We start from the raw sequence: 16,334 nt of genomic DNA, 5'->3' as shown, positions 1-16,334 counted from the left end.
CTACTGACAAATGCCAAAAGGTTCCTTTTTCTGAAGAAGCAGGCAGTCAACCTAAAGCAGTACAGCTCAGTGCAAATGAAAGCTTGTGTTTTTCTGGGTATCTTTCTGCCCCTCCTCTGAATCCACCTTTGAATAAGTAGTCTGTAAACACACAATGCTCTTCAGAATGCCTGAGAAATTAGCTGCCGTAAGAGGCGTGTGCGATGAAAAATACTGTGCTTCCAATCTGGGTTCCTTTTTTATGAGCTTTTCAGTTTGAATACAAGCTAGAGGATATCTATTCATTTCATTCGATTGGCCAGTCCTTTTTAAGCATTCTTAAAATTGTGAAAGCTTTCTCTATTACTCTAGACCTTTTCTGTACTAAGATGTTGTTTTGAATAGATGCTGAGAGATCTGTGCTGCTTAAATACAAATATTAAAGATGTATGCTGTAAAAATACTTGTCTGTATGATTGCATGTGGGGAAAAGGTACAGGAATCTGTATCCTTCTTGATCTTTTGACTATTGCAAAAAGTATTTTGAGGAAGTTTGCAGTGTTTACTCTTGCCTGTGTGTATAGATGAGTATCTGTACATCTCAACACTTTGTTTTTGTATATTTACCTATTTATTATGAAGAGATATGATCTCAGTGGCAGGGGAGCTATAGCAACAGCACTGTGGGAGGTACCAGCCACAATATTACCTTGTAATATTTGTATTCACAATTCTAATCTGACAATCAGTTTATGAACCAAAGTTTGTGAAAAAATACCTTATTTTTTGTGATTAATTTGGTATTTTAAAACTATTTGATACAGGTTTCTAGCAATGCTTAGAAAGCAATTATAAAATGCTGTTTCAACCTAACAGTTACCTTTAGAGCTTAGATTTATTTCATAAGCTTTGGTGGATTTCTTTTTTTGGGCAAATACCAAGTATAGATCACAATAACTTTATGTATAAAATGCAACAAAAAGGAAATAAGATTTAAGGATGGCACAAGTTCTAGTGTGTAGCATACATATCCAGCCCTGCCTCTCCAAGTAAAATTACTTGAAATAGTTGAACCTGAAATCAGTTTTGAAGGTTTTTTTCTTTTAATTAAGATTTTAGAATGAGTGACATCTGACACTCGGTAAAATTTCCTGATGATAGTGGTTTAGAAATCTGGGTCTTTGATTTGAGATATTATTTGTAGTTGTTCAGAGAAGAACAAAAACTAAATAAAATGTTTGTTTATATTTGTATGAACAAGAATGGCGTATTGGGAATAGGCAAGATTTCTCCTTTTATAGTCCATCCTTTTAATGATTATACATCACTCTGGTAGGAAGGATGAAAAATTAGACTTTGAAGCTTTACTATTTTTCAGTACAACTTTTTGGCCATAACTCTCTTTAAGTACTTGTTTCTGTGTAGGAACAGTAGATCATATTCAGGAATAACCTGATTAACCTAAATTACTGAAGAAATGTGTGAAGAAAGACTAGAAAGTTTAGTCTTGTGGCTTGAGAACTGATGTGCTTCCTCTTGTAAGTTTCTGCATAAAAATTCTTGGAGTTGTCTCAAGTGCAGACTCCATGTTCTGTTAATGTGACCATGATGACATGCTCTTTGCAGAAGTCTAATGTATTATCTGAATGCAGTTACCTTTTATTGGCTGGTATGATCTGTTAAAAGACTGTATTTGTCTAAAATTACAATTTTCTAAAGAAACAAGTTATTCATTATGCTGTTGTCTCTAAGATCTTCACTGATTTACTCTTGTTTTAAAGATTTTCTAAAATGAAAAACAGGTGGACTTGGCAATGGTGTGAAAATTGGAGCAGTTAAGAGTGATGGAAGAGATCTGTTCACCAACAGAATAATGATAAATGAGAGGGTTTGGAAGCTGTATTTGCTTTAGTAATGAAATGCCTAAGACAACGTGACACCGAAGGGTGGGGGCTTGATCCACGAATAAAGGACAATTTGTTTAGCCGCGTTCTGTATTCTACTTAAACTTCTTGGGAAATGGAGCTGATTGGGTTACACTGCTGCATTACCCAAGATGTGAGCTACTCTGCCCGACACCCGGCTGCAGGGGGCAGTGTGTTTGTGCTCATGCTCACTGCTATTTCAGTCCCTTCGGAAAGGTTGCGGGAGTTATTAATTAAATCAGCTGAACAACAAAACTAGTCTTTCAAAGAGAAATGCTGTTAAAATTCTCTTTAGTTGTTTGTGCAATTAAATTATTCCTCATACAGTTAATGTTTAAATCCATACATTCGCTCACTGTATTCTGTTAAGCAATTCTCATTTTAAGATCTGCCTTGTTCTCAGGTGCTATTTTTTACTGTTTGTCGCTAACTGAAATTTTCTCTGAGCCAGGGGTTATACCAGCGTGCTATTTGGCTAGCTCTGACTGCTCGAAAGATGTCAAGAGTGAGGCAGTAACATGTCAGTATCAATTAAGTGTACTTCACAGAGTGCAGCAGCATTGCTTTTGAACAAATGCAGTGTCCTTTCTTGTTTTTAAGGGTTGTATAGTGCACTCGGGGAAAACAACGCAAAGTTGTGTTCTAAAGGTTTGAAATACTTCAGTTTGTGTTCTGTATTTCAAATCACTTTTTATCACACCCAATTAAATTTAAAATTTTCTTTAATTACTAAATTGAAAAATGATGATTTGCACTTCAATTGAATGTCGTATATACTTGGTTGTCACCTGCCTGATTTTGGCCAGAATGGATTTATTTGAACAGCTTTCTCCATTCTCCCTACCCTTTATCATCATCTCCAGATTTCTGCATTACTGCTGCCTTCCTGCTTTTGTCATTGTTTTCCTACCCTGTGAAAAAAGAATAAACAGTCTTTTATCTCTTGCAGTCAGAGTGCTGTTGTGGAAAGTAGCCCTTACTGCTGACGTCTGAAAAGTCCAGAAATGGGCCATCATTCAGTAACGCCTGAAATGGCAATGAATGTTTTGACCCATTGTCCAGGAAACAGTCTGTGTATTCTCTCTCAGGCTGAAAATTTCCTAGCTAAATGTAGCTTTGATATGAAATAGTTTTTCCAGCATCTGTATATCGTTATAATTGTAGAAGACTCTAGTATTTTTTGAATATTAAGTAATTCATCATAGTACTTGCCAGTTAATCCTATTAGTAGCTTAGCTTCTAAGAGTAGAAAACTAAAACAGAAAGGGAGAAATTACTTATCCAAAATTACTCATGTAGAAATTAGTTCTCAAATAACATTATCTTAAAGAATTACGTTCCCCACTCCACCCTGTTAGATATCTGTTAAAGTTTACTATAATTACGCAGAACTAAGTCAGATCTCTTAAGGCTTAAATTAACTATGTGCACTTTACCTCTCAGTTGTAAATATATTGTTATTTATTTCTAACTACATTGGCTTCTTACATTTTTTTTCAACCCAGCTTTGCCAGAAAGAAGCCTGGCAGTATGTATGGGTCTTGTATGCTTATGAGCCTGTCAAGGATGTTGAGCTGACTGAAAGAAAGGAAAAGCAGAGAAGACTTCAGAACATGAGTTCAGACCCTGTTTGAAGGGGTCAAGGGAGTTAGAGAAAGACTAACACAGTCACCTAAACTAACTTTTTCCCTTCAGTGAGGCAGCATTCTCTGCAATGCACAGGAAGTATGCATTCTTCCTTTCATAACAAGGACCTCTTCTGGGGAACATCCACTAACTCATTTGATTTTCATTGTCAGGCCGCTACACTGTAAAAATTGTTGGTTTAGGCCACATAGGCTTGTCCTAAGCACGTTATGCTGTTTCTTGTGGGTGGTTTGTGTTGTAACTGATTACTGTAGAGCTAAATGCTAATGCTAACATTTGACTTGCTCTCGAAGTGCATCCTTATGCACACAGTGGTTGAAGAAGAATGGAAAAATACGGTAATAGGTTTTGTTAGATTTGTTAGTAAAATATTGTGGGTTTGCCCTTCAGAAACTTCAAGGCTTTTTCATAGAAAGTAGAGAAAGCAAAGCATATGTTCAGTCAAAAACTCACTGCTCCTTACAGAAGGCATTTTACTGTGATTTGACCACTGTCACATCTAAATATTTCAAGTAGTTGCATTCTGCACTCTGAGCAAACAATGGCATTTCTACTTGCATTTTAACCTGAAACACGCCCATTGAGTTCAAGTGACTCAAGGACCATTTCAATACACTTTAAATTCTTCACCTGCCATGTGGCACTCACAGGCTATATTCTTTTCTGCCTTGAAAATATTATTTCCCATTTTAGCCTTACGACAGAAAACTATCCGTGCTTAGTGCAATAAAAAGTACATAGCACCAACTTGCATAGTCATTAGCTTTTGAAATATAACAAAGTGTGAATCAAGGTGAATAAGTTTGGGTTTTCCCTTTTTTTTTTTCAAAGTTATTTCCTTTTATTTTTAGTGTTATTGAGCTCAAGTACAGCAGTTAACTATTTCATATTGATTCATATGTTAAAGATTACCATTGGAGGAAGGTCAGTAGAATTTCTTAACTCCTGCATGCTTTATCTGAGTTTCACAGTACTCTTTTAAAGCAGATTTATTTTTGTTCGATATTTGACAACAGTAATTGCTACAAATTTGAGTTTAAACTAGAATTTAGTTGCTCTTTTGGAAACAGAAAGTGACTATGGGAATTTACTGCACTAATTTTGTGTATAACTTGAAGCAGTGAGCTTGTATTTACTCAGGCAGGACTGTCTGTGCTGATCCACTGAGAAGTGTTGTTCCGAAAGTGGTATTCTAGGGTTGGTGAAACATAGGTCCTGCTTTGTAAAAGACTTTCTTTCCACATTACCCTGTATTTACTCTAAATGGCTTAAAGCAACTATAGCAGGAGCAGATCTTTCAATAAGAAAATACCTCCACTCTTGGATGCTTTACACCAGCTGAGAGTGAGCTCTGTAAGGACTCTTCAACAGGTTTCAACTTGTCTGTGCTGTCCTCAGCTGACAGCCATTACAAGAGGAATACTGCAACTGGGCTTAAATTAGTTGTTTGGTTTAGACAATCTGTGAATATCTGAAGATGAAAAGATAATCTGATTTTGTGCAGCATGCACTGTCATTGCACTGGACAGAACTGGGTAAAATGAAGAATCTAAGCCATTGGGGTGTAATATTGGGAATCTAGCTATGCTTAAGCCAGCTTTCTGTAACTTTTTCTTAAGTGATTTTTAGCTCTATTATTTTAATTAACTAATTTTTTTAATTAACTTTCCTGAGATTTCTATTTGAAAGAGAGTTTGACTCTGAGTTGAAAAGTGTGGGTTTTGTTCGTTTGGGTTTTTTTTTCTTTTCCTTTTTTTTTATGTAGGGATTTTTGCCTGGTATGCTCAGCTTTAACTTTCTGTTTTCGTCTGTTTTCATGTTATCTGTGTGATAGATTTTTCTACAGTTTATCAATTTAGGCTCAGCTTGCCAGAAACCATTTTACCACTTCTATTTGTTCCCATTTTAAAAAATGGAAAATTAATTAGTGGTAGATGCTGGCAGAAGGAAGGGATGCTTTGGCTAGAGTTACTCCTCTTTATTTGGCAGGTCACGAATCATTCCAGTGTTTTTATTGTATTGTGTGGACCTGATAAAATTCCACCCATCAGATAATTCATCACAATTTGCTGTTGCAGCAGGTCAGTCTACAGTGTGCAGTATTACTCCAAAGTTTCTTCTCTTTGCTTGGAAGATTTTAAGAATCGTTTTCCATTTTCAGAATACAGGTAGTGTTCATCTCAAGCTTCGATTCATGTTTTATAGCATAAAGTGTTTGAACTGGATTCTGTTATCAAAACTGAGCTATTATCAATTCGTTTCACATACAGCAAGTGCAGATTAAATATCACAATTTGGTAGGTAGCAAGTATCATTTCAAGTTCCAGGAATAAAATCCAAAGATCAGAATGGCCCTGTACAGATCAGGGCTTTGGTTTTCCTAGACATCATAACAAAGCATCTGAGGAGGGATTCCCTGCCCTACACTGTCCGTTTCAGGTAATTAGTTGACAGGCAAAGAGCTGGGGAACAATGGTACAATTACATACCGTTTGCATAAAGGTAATACTATTTCAGATACACATATAAGATACATCAGCTTGCCCAGAGAATTTGTGGAGTCTCACATCCTTGGAGATATTAAAAAAAACTGACAGGATACAGCCCTTGGCAACCCATCCTAGATGACTCTACACTAAACTTCAAGTTTGGATGTAGACAATCCCCAGAGGTCCCTTCCTACCTCAGCCATCCTGTGATTCTAGGAATGCAAGCAAGACAAGCTTTGTAGATAGAGGTAACGATTCTGTTAGACAACATGATAGGAACACTTGTTTGTGGACAAAATCTTGTTACAGTCTTCCTATTATGCAAGAATTTCCTTATTTTTACCAGTGATAAAAATCTAGAAAGCACAGATTTTGTTCTTTCTTCCCTCATTTCCATGGTACATTACCCATAGCAACGATGGAAGGGAGATGCAAAAGCTTAGTATCTTTCTCAACTGTATTCACTCATCTTGGATACATGCATGTATAATACATATGTATACATATATTCTCTGCTGCAAACCTGCCTTAATATTTTGGATACATCTTATTGTCTTTGCACTGTAAATGTGAGGTGCTGCCAAATCATGTGTCATCCAACCTAGTTATTATCAACTGGTCATTGTCTTGCAGGCATTGCAGTACCCCGCAGTTCCATAAAATGCCCCATTCTGTGATAGCTAGTTAATAATGATGCATTTTTGATTGTTGCCGGTCTGATATTTTTATATGCTTGCTTTGGCTGGGGTTTTTAATACTTGCGCTTTTTAATGATTTTTTTTTTTTTTTTTTTTTTAAGCATGCAGATACAATGCAACTGCAAGAATGGCCACTTGATTCCAAAATATTTCCAGTCGTGCTCCTTATGCAGCCTGCTTATGCAATGTGGTTGGGGAACGTCCATCCAAAAGTGTCAGTTACAAAACAATGCAACTGAAAAGCCTCAGTTGGGATCTTCACAAATTTGGGGTTCTGTCTCTCTTGATGGTTTTCTCATGGGAGGTTCAAGTATACCTTAATGATCTGCATTGAGTCTTCTATAGACAAAGATGTGTCTAATACTATTTAGAGAACACAAAATATTTATGACTCTCTACAGTTTTTTACATGGAAATTATCTCCTTGTTTCATAGTACTAAATAGAGATGCTGAACAGACCAGCAAGCTAGTAAAAGCATCTGATCACAGCATAATGAAAAATTAGTTTTTCAGGCTTTTCTTGTAGGTGTTAGAAAGGGTGATTCCTATTAAAGTCTTTCCAGAGTCCTTCCATCTCCTTATGCATTTTACCCTCTAAAGGGCTGACTACGTTAAGTGTTGTCACTTGGTTTTTGTTGATATCCGAAGTACTCTTTGCCTTTTCCTCCTTGCCTTTTGCTGGGTAACTGGCCACCTAAAAACGGATGGAGGGCAAAAAATGTACAGATTTTTACTAGTGGAAAAATACTAACAAGCAAGACTAATGTAAGAGAATGAAAATGTCAGTAGTCTTAGTCCCAGTAATTCAGGGTATGGCCAGGAGGCCTTGTGTCAGTGCTAATAGTTGCTCTTGATATTTAAGTTGTTCTTGTTTTAAAAAAGAATAAAATGGAAACAAGAGAAGGCCCGGAAGAAATTGAAAATGTCTGCTATTCCCTACTATCCTCTGTAGTGTCTTACATCCCTTTTCATGGATACTTGCTGGTGCTTTTTTGCATGGATCTCAAAAATACAATTTTTATTTTGCTCTGTGTAATTGCCTTTCAATATGAGAATTGCTTTGCAAAACACTTTTTAAATTAGGTCATTCTGCTGAAGTATGCACTGGGCTAATTATGATTATTTTGCTTCCCTGGGCATTTTTGTGCTCATTGAATTTGTTAAAGTATTACTTTAAAGCTGGAGCTGAGAACTTACAAAGCAATCAAAGCTATGTGGCACCTGGTATGCATGACTGTCTTTCCTGTAGTCTCTAAGGGCTTTTGCTTGTAGGCAGCATCTGGCATCTAATAGTTTATAATTGAATTTCATATAATTAATAAATAAATGTTTTTAAGGATTTATTTTGGAGTAAATATAAAGAATGTGAAAAAGGCTGGAGAGAGCAGCCATCCTCAACCTTAAACAAATGAAAGGGGGTTTATTTTCCTTTTCCTGAGAAAGGTTCTGTTGTAGAATTCTGTAGGTGAGAACTCATTAACTACAGGAAAATATCTAAGAAGTTAAGTCATCTACATGTGTTGTCTTTTTTTTTTTTCTTGTGCTGTATAACTTTGCATGCTGGTGAAATATAACTAAATACTACCATCAACAGCAATCTGCATGGGACAAACCATTCTATGTGGTTTAGTTGTGGTTGTTAGTAAATACGTGTGAGAAACTTGCGGCACTGTAGCCAAGCGTCTGAGACCTAGCTCTTTAGCAGTCTCTATTATAATAACATATTATAAAATTGCACAGGGGTTATCAGTGCATGTATTTTGCTATAAATGTCTTGCAGTTCTAAGGTGCATTTCTGGTGCGCTGATGAAATTACCTTTTGCTTTTTGCTTTACTTCTATCATGGGGGGCTTGACTTGCTCTGGCATAAGCCATTTCCTGACACAACAGACTGCTCTTGAGAGGACCAGAAGTTACCTAATCAATTATGATCCCTTTTTTTCTGACTAGAAACTATAAACAACTTGTTCCTAAAAATTGTGCTTTACCTTATCCTCATCAAGCAGAAAGTGGCCTACCTTAATGCAAAACTGGAGATCTGGAAGCAACTGTCCCTCAGGAAATTATTTTAATGCATGCTTTTGCCAGGGTTATGTCAAACAGCTGCATTCCTCAGATAAGTTGTCTACTCTGGTACAGAGATTTTTCTGCAAATCCCCAGTCTGGGACAGTCTTTTTATGTCTCTTTATCTCTCCAACTCATCTCACTTTAAATTTTATTTGAAGACCTCTTTTCCATTTACTGAAGGTTTACTTCCTTGCTAGCCAGTACTCTACTTAGCAGTCCTTCCCCTGCTCATGAGTCTACAGTTTAAAAATGAGTTGAACCTTGCACTTTGGAAGGATTCAACCCACTTACTGTGTATGAAGAGCATAATATAATTTCTCCAAGATTAGTTTTCTTTAAACATACTGTGTTTTCTGGTAGCTAACTGGTTTTAGATGGAGTTAAAGAATTGGCCTTTAAGGTTAGTGCCAGGCTATTTTTTATGTCAGGATATTTTTTTTTTTAATCTAGATGATCAAACTAACAGAGAAAGCAATTATTTCAGTAAGCTTTAACTCATGGGAAAACCTGAAATGTGTTTTGTCCAACTCTGAAAACTGTATTCCTTTCTAGGTCTTGATGGTTATTTTTCCATTATTCTTCATATTGGAGTATATTTTTTCAACTAGTAGCAACAAATGGTATGAAGAAAGTTATGTGCAGCTACTACTCTTCAGAAAGCTGCCATGTCTTGCTTTCTCAGTAGGGGAGAGGAGACATGCTCTTTGGCCACCTTACATACTGCATCTCGCTAAAAAAGGCCAGTGTTTTCTCTGAATAAAGCTGACTGCTGTCTTCTGTAACTAGAGTGAGGGAATAGGAGATGAGAATGGTCTTTCAAGTAAAACCATTGTGGCCAAAGCTGTGGACTACAAGAGCTCTTTACTGAAAGCCTTTGGCTGATCTGCTTCTGTATTGTAACTTCATTGCAATCAAATTTCATGGGCAGTCTTGATACCTATGTGCCAAGACAATAAATTAAACTAAAATATGGCCCGAGACCAAACCATGAAAACTACTCACCATAATCCATCACTATTGCATGGATGGACTAGTGGAAACTTGTTCTTAACTCATTTTTATATTCTTGTGCTGCTCTATGCCATCTCTAGTTTGATTTGTTTTCCTACATCCAGCTATATCGAAACTTTACTGAAACCCAGACAAAGTAGTTCTACAACTCCCCCCCACCAAATTAACATATCTAATGAAATACTGTACAGGCTAGCTTAGTGTCTCACTGACGTGGTTTAACCCCAGCCAGCAACTAAGCACCACGCAGCCGCTCACTCACTGCCCCCCACTCCCCCAGTGGCATGGGGGAGAGAATCGGAAACAAGTAAAACTTGTGCGTTGAGATGAGAACAGTTTGCTAGTAGAAATAAAAAATATTATAATAATAATAATTGTAATGAAAAGGAAGATAACAGAGAGTGAAATATAACCCAAGACAGACAAGTGATTCACAGTGCAATTGTTCACCACCCACTGACCGATGCTCAGTTAGTCCCTGAGCAGTGATCCACCCCAGCCAACTGCCCCCCGATTTATATGCTAGATGTGACGTCCCATGGTATGGAATAGCCCCTTGGCCACTTTGGGTCAGCTGTCCTGGCTGTGTCCCTTCCTAACTTCTTGTGCCCCTCCAGCCTTCTCGCTGGCTGGGCATGAGAAGCTGAAAAATCCTTGACTTAGTCTAAATATTACTTTAGCAACAACTGAAAACATCAGTGTGATATCAACATTCTTCTCATACTGAACCCAAAACATAGCACTATACCAGCTACTAGGAAGACAGTTAACTCTATCCCAGCTGAAACCAGGACATTCACCAGTGATAAACACATACTATGTTTTATTCCACTTTTCCCTATTACCATACTGCTAACCATTCCGTTCTTCAACATTTGTTCTAAGGCCTTGCATGTAATTTAAGAAAACTGAAATAATGATTTTCTTTCTGTAATACAAACAATATACTACTTTTTGGTAGTAAAAATGCGTCCACTATTAACTTGCTAGCTAGTCTTTGATTTCTTTTATTTTTCTTTTCTGTCTTTTTCTAGGATGGAGATAATCCAGTTCTCACAACTTGATTATCTGCATCTCTCTGGTTTTGGTTTTACATTGGCTTGGAAAAGAAAATTCCTTTACTTTTGCTTTGAAAGTCAGGATGCCTTTTTAATCTGATTTTCTGCTGAGCATAAAGGATCTTTTCGTGCTGTTGCTATGATGTGATGTAATACTAACATCAACACTGAAGTTATAAGCCAGTGTCTTGGTAAACTGGTGTTGATGCTGTACATTTGGCATTGTGAAACAATGGTCTGAGTTTGAATTTGTGTTGACTTAATTGGGTAGTGATTGAAAAGTCTGGTCAATACTGCAGGCTCACTGAAGCCGTAATATGCTGACCATGTTTAACCTGGGTACACCTATACCAGAGGCTATGTTGTACAGTTTATTTGCTTGAGTCATTTATCTATGTGTAAAAGCACAAGGATCAATGTTTTCTAAAACTAGACTTTTTTCCAGTACTCTGCCATCTGCAAGTAAACATGCCTACCATGTGTTTAATCCAAGTTCACTCTACATGAAACAGCAAATGCAGATTTAGAGTTGTTAGTGCTTTCAATGCCACTTCTATCATGGTAAGCTACTTGGCTGAACTGATATGAGTGGAAAAATACATCATGAGTGAGACTTAGTAATGCTAAACTTGAAAACAGAAAGCTGTTTTGGGCTTTCATCACTTTTTCAATCAGCAGGGCAGTGTTGATCTGCACCTTTTTAATTCTGATATTAATATGCATGGACTTTATAGAGAGAAAAAAAGGTAGGAGCTTTTTAGTTTCAACAGTTAATCACACATGTATGAATCTAGTCGGTACATTTTGTTAAAACACTGACTTTGCAAACAGCTCTTGGCATTTGAAAAAAATACCATTAGTTATAGTCTTTTCTTTACCTCCCCGCTATGAATTTTTACACTGTTGAACCAATAGCTGATTTAAATCTTGAATTCAGTATTTGATATTTGGTCTTATAGCTGCATTTTTAGTTTTAGCTCTTTATATTTATAAGCATGAATATTTAGGCATCTGAGCAAGTTTAGAGGAATAAAAAGTGGCTAAGTTAAGCAGCTGCAGATAGTATGGCAACCAAGACACTTGGTATGGCAGATAGTAAGACAGTGACTGAATTATCTTTTACTCTTTTTCTAAATCGAAAGTCTATATATTTATAAAAGCTATAGTATTTGTTTTCATAACAACTTTGAGTGGTCAACATGTTAAGTTTCAAATACATTGTGCCCTGAAGTATGTATTATTTATTCCCAGTCAAGACATGGAGAAACTGAGGCATAGATGCTGTGACTTACCTATCTTTAAAGGCAATACAAGCCTCCTGATTTCTCATTCTGAGCATCACATTCATGGGACTCGCATTTAATTCCTGTGCTTATTCTTTCCAGTGCCTTTGCACTCTGAAGAAAATAATTTGCCCCACAGGGATCTCCAATGCATCAGTCAATCTTGTTAGGGCAGCAGCATCAATATTCCCACCACCTGCTGAAGGGAACCTGCAGGGTGTCTTGTGGGTTTTGACTTGCAAATGATTGGCACACTTTGGGAGGATTTTCCCGTATGATATTTAAATTGAGTATTGTCACTGATGGACCTCCTATTAAAATGTAGATGATTAAAACAGCTCTATCTTTTATCAGTGAAAATTATCTTTTTGATAGTTATTGCCTTTGCATGCAGTTTAAATGACGGGGTATGTGGCAGCTCCTTGATAGCCATTTCAGCTCGGCCAAGTAAAACGAGGCCCTTGTCTCAAATTCACTGCAGAACTTTCAGTAATTTTAAAGAATATATCAGTTTGTTTCCTTATATCTCTCTTTCCTCCAACTATCTTCCTTTCTGGAAGATTTTGTCAATGTTGTCTTGGATTTGCTCAATGAATGTAGTATTTCCCAAGTCATTCCAGCTGAGATGGTTGGTGAAGGAGATGGCTGTTTGGATAGCAGACTGTTTTGGAAGTTATCTGTGGCATCGGTACTTTGTTTCTGTGATTCCTTTTTTGATCTGGTTTTGAGAGCTCAGTTAAACTTAGCACTGTTTTACAGTAATGTACTTTTATAGGTAATAAAGGCAAACTACTTCCATAGATCTTTGTTTCTTATCTCGTGTTATTACTCGGGAGAAAGTTCAAAATTCAAGAAAAGCTAACTTCAAACCAGCACTAAATATGAAGTCTGTGGATATAGAGATCTGAAGGAAAAAGGATTGCTGCTTTCATTATAATGGGTCATTAGTTTTTCTCAGATGTTCTGTTCAGGTCTATGCTTTGTTGTATCCTCCTGTCCTACAAATCAGACAAAACAAAAAAGAACTATGTCTTGGTTTCTGTCCTTGAGGGAAGTAGGAGGATATTATAGCCACCAACATGAATTGGTGAGCACATATATAACTCCTGCATATTTCCTCATGTGTAGCATCAGTCAGATTTGGAGAACTAATGTCATAAATTTCCTTTTGCCGTTACATTGTTTGTGTGCTCATGTAATTACCATTATATGCAATAAACATAGTTTTGAGTAAGACTTCTCAGGCCAGCTTTTTCCTGAAGAGGAGTAATATCCTCTGGGGAAGGAGATCAGTTTGGAAAGACATGGCAAACCATGACTCTGTGCTCCTGCTCTGTGATTAGTGGGAGGTATACAACAGAGGGCAGTTTAGTACCTTGAAGTTTGTCAGAATGGTTGTAAATATTTATTATTGTTCAGATGTTAAGGTTGAATGTAGTTTTGTACTAAGATGCACTTAGGAGAGTCTGGGGAAACTAAAAAAGCTCTGTACATAACAATGCATTACAGCTTTTTTCTGCGAATCTCTGACCTGAAACATGAAACTGACACATGTAGCTTATACATGTGTGGCTTTTTTTCACAAATCTGAGAAATCCTGCATTATAACAGATGTTGCTGTAGGGCTTCAAGGAAGCTGGCTTTCAAGAAATAGCCCTTACATTGAATTTAAAGTTGCTTTTAGAAACAGTTTTTCTTTCTTAAGAACCAGCATAGAGCTGAAGGGAGAAGAAGTATTAACAAAACATGGAGATGTTAAAATGGAATGCTCATACTCAAGAGCCACATATCTTCACATAGAGTATTTGACCTGGAAGAAATCTTCAGTCTCTAAGTACTGCTAAGATGAACGAAGCAAAGCAATTCATTAGCAAAGCACTTACTTGGCAGAAATATGAAAACACGAACATTGTTCACACCCTTAAAAGCTAAGCACTGCGAGGAAAGACACTACCCAAAACACTTGAGCAATATAGCATGGTTTAGTAGGTCCATTAGGATGCATACATTTGATTCTTTCAGGTTTTTTTCTAAATACTTTGAAAAATTCCAAAGTTTTTAATGCTTCCCTCTTATCCCAGGAACTAAACTTCATAAGTGAAGTTATGAATGTTTCTTTTATGGATGTAACTGAAGTTAACTTTTGAATTCAATTTTTTTCTGGGTTGTAATTCATTGATTAGTCTTTTTAATCAGTGATGCTGGTGAAATGATTTGTTGCAGCTCAGTGTGTTCAATCTCCCTCAGCCACTACCAATACACGTTTTATATCACACACGTTGAACTTGCTGTTTAAGACTCATATCCTTAGGAAATCAGGCTTACTAAATCGTTATTGTTTGTGTGTGTGTTTGTCAGCTTTGCCTTCATAACTTTTAAATTCTCTAGCCAGTTTCATCTGGACAGAAGAGGGAATGATGTCAAAAAAAAAAAAAATTAGGCTTGTGCAAGTATTACAAAAATAGAGGCAGGAGGAAAGACTACCGAGGCTGTTCCATGATTTCAAATTTTTATTAGATATCAGCAAGTACACACGAGAGTGAGTGTTTGTAAATGCTCTGCTGCAGGGATATAAGACACAGTCATTAGAAAACCTAACTAAGCTTTACTACGGTCAGTGCTCATGGAGATAGCTGTTAAAAGTTAACTTTTAAAAATTATTCCAGAACATAACATAATTGTCCTGGTTTCAGCTGGGATGTAGTTAACTGTCTTCCTAGTAGCTGGTACAGTGCTATGTTTTGAGTTCAGTATGTGAAGAATGTTGATAACACTGATGTTTTCAGTTGTTGCTCAGTAGTGTTTAGACTACAGTCAAGGATTTTTCAGCTTCTCATGCCCAGCCAGGGCACCTGACCCAAACTGCCCAACAGTGTATTCCATACCATGGGACGTCCCATCTAGTTTAGGAACTGGGAAGGGGGGGGGGGGCGGGGATTCGCCGCTCGGGGACTGGCTGGGTGTCGGTCGGCGGGTGGTGAGCAATTGCCCTGCACATCATTTGTACATTTCAATCCTTTTATTACTACTGTTGTCATTTTATTAGTGTTATCATTATCATTATTAGTCTCTTCTTTTCTGTTCTATTAAACCGTTCTTATCTCAACCCACGAGTTTTACTTCTTTTCCTGATTTTCTCCCCCATCCCACTGGATGGGGGGAGAGTGAGTGAGCGGCTGCGTGGCCCTTAGTTGCTGGCTGGGGTTAAACCACGACAATAATGTATTCTGTTACATTAGGTTAGTTAGCTATCTGGCTTGATAGCATAACATATTTAGACAAAATAGAGAATTGTGAGTGTTATAAAGACCTTATCAATAAACAGCTATGGAAATAAAAATAATTAAAAAAATCATGCAGATTCAAAATTTCTTCTGTACAATACACGGTGTGAAAATGGTTTCAGACCTCTAAATCTACACAGAGAAAGGTTGTGTTAGGTAGCACTTTGGAAAAATACTTGCCTTCTGTCAGAGGTGATCTGACCTAGTAAAAGAGAGGACTGCTTTTGCCTTTAAGTAATTTAAAATAAAGACATAGTTTAAAAAGTATATTCTCCCATTAAAAAAAAAAAACAACCAAAACTTTATTTTCTAAATGGGGGCAAGTAATAAATTAAGGCAGATGTTGTCAGGTAGTTACAAATATTCAAAAGACAAGCAAGCAAACCTCTATCAGCTGCAGAGCCATTTCAATTTCCATTTTTTTCATGGTCCTTGTTACAGTTTGTCCTGACAGCTGACAATAGCTTCTCTTGGATTCTGTCTGGTTTTTAAATTATGACCATTTGAAAAAGTGATAGCCACAATGGCATTGGAACAGATGGTATTATGAGGGTCACAGACCCAAAGACTTGCCAGAGGGCTATGAAATGCTATGACACAAATGCAGTCTGTGATGATGCTTTGTCATGTTAATTGAACGCGTAGCCAGAAGTTGGTAGGTTACAGTTGCCAGAAATAACTGTTCCTGATACAAAGTCTAAAACAGTATGAAATGTTGTCAGATCTATTAAAGTAATTGATGCGTCAAACTTAATTTCCTTTAAAATTGTGATATGATAGTGTGAGCAGCTGGTGATCTTTGTTGAAAATAAATGGTGTAGCTTTAGCCTGGGCATCCAAAGTCATCTCATTTGCTGCAGAATCAAACCCTGAGCTTCCTGAGATTGGAGG

The 16,334-nt window shown here is 37.0% G+C and overlaps 1 protein-coding gene across 2 annotated transcripts in view; it reads left to right on the top strand.

Annotated features, from left to right (window-relative positions):
* The window catches only part of TTC7B (tetratricopeptide repeat domain 7B), a 125,540-nt gene that overhangs the window by 95,823 nt on the left and 13,383 nt on the right, over nucleotides 1–16,334 (top strand). The window lies entirely within an intron of this gene.

This window comes from Haliaeetus leucocephalus, unplaced genomic scaffold (assembly GCF_000737465.1).
Source record: "Haliaeetus leucocephalus isolate CR32 unplaced genomic scaffold, Haliaeetus_leucocephalus-4.0 Scaffold932, whole genome shotgun sequence".
Classification (NCBI taxonomy): domain Eukaryota; kingdom Metazoa; phylum Chordata; class Aves; order Accipitriformes; family Accipitridae; genus Haliaeetus; species Haliaeetus leucocephalus.
The sequence above is the reverse complement of the archived record's forward strand: the minus strand, read 5'-3'. Positions and strand labels throughout refer to the sequence as shown.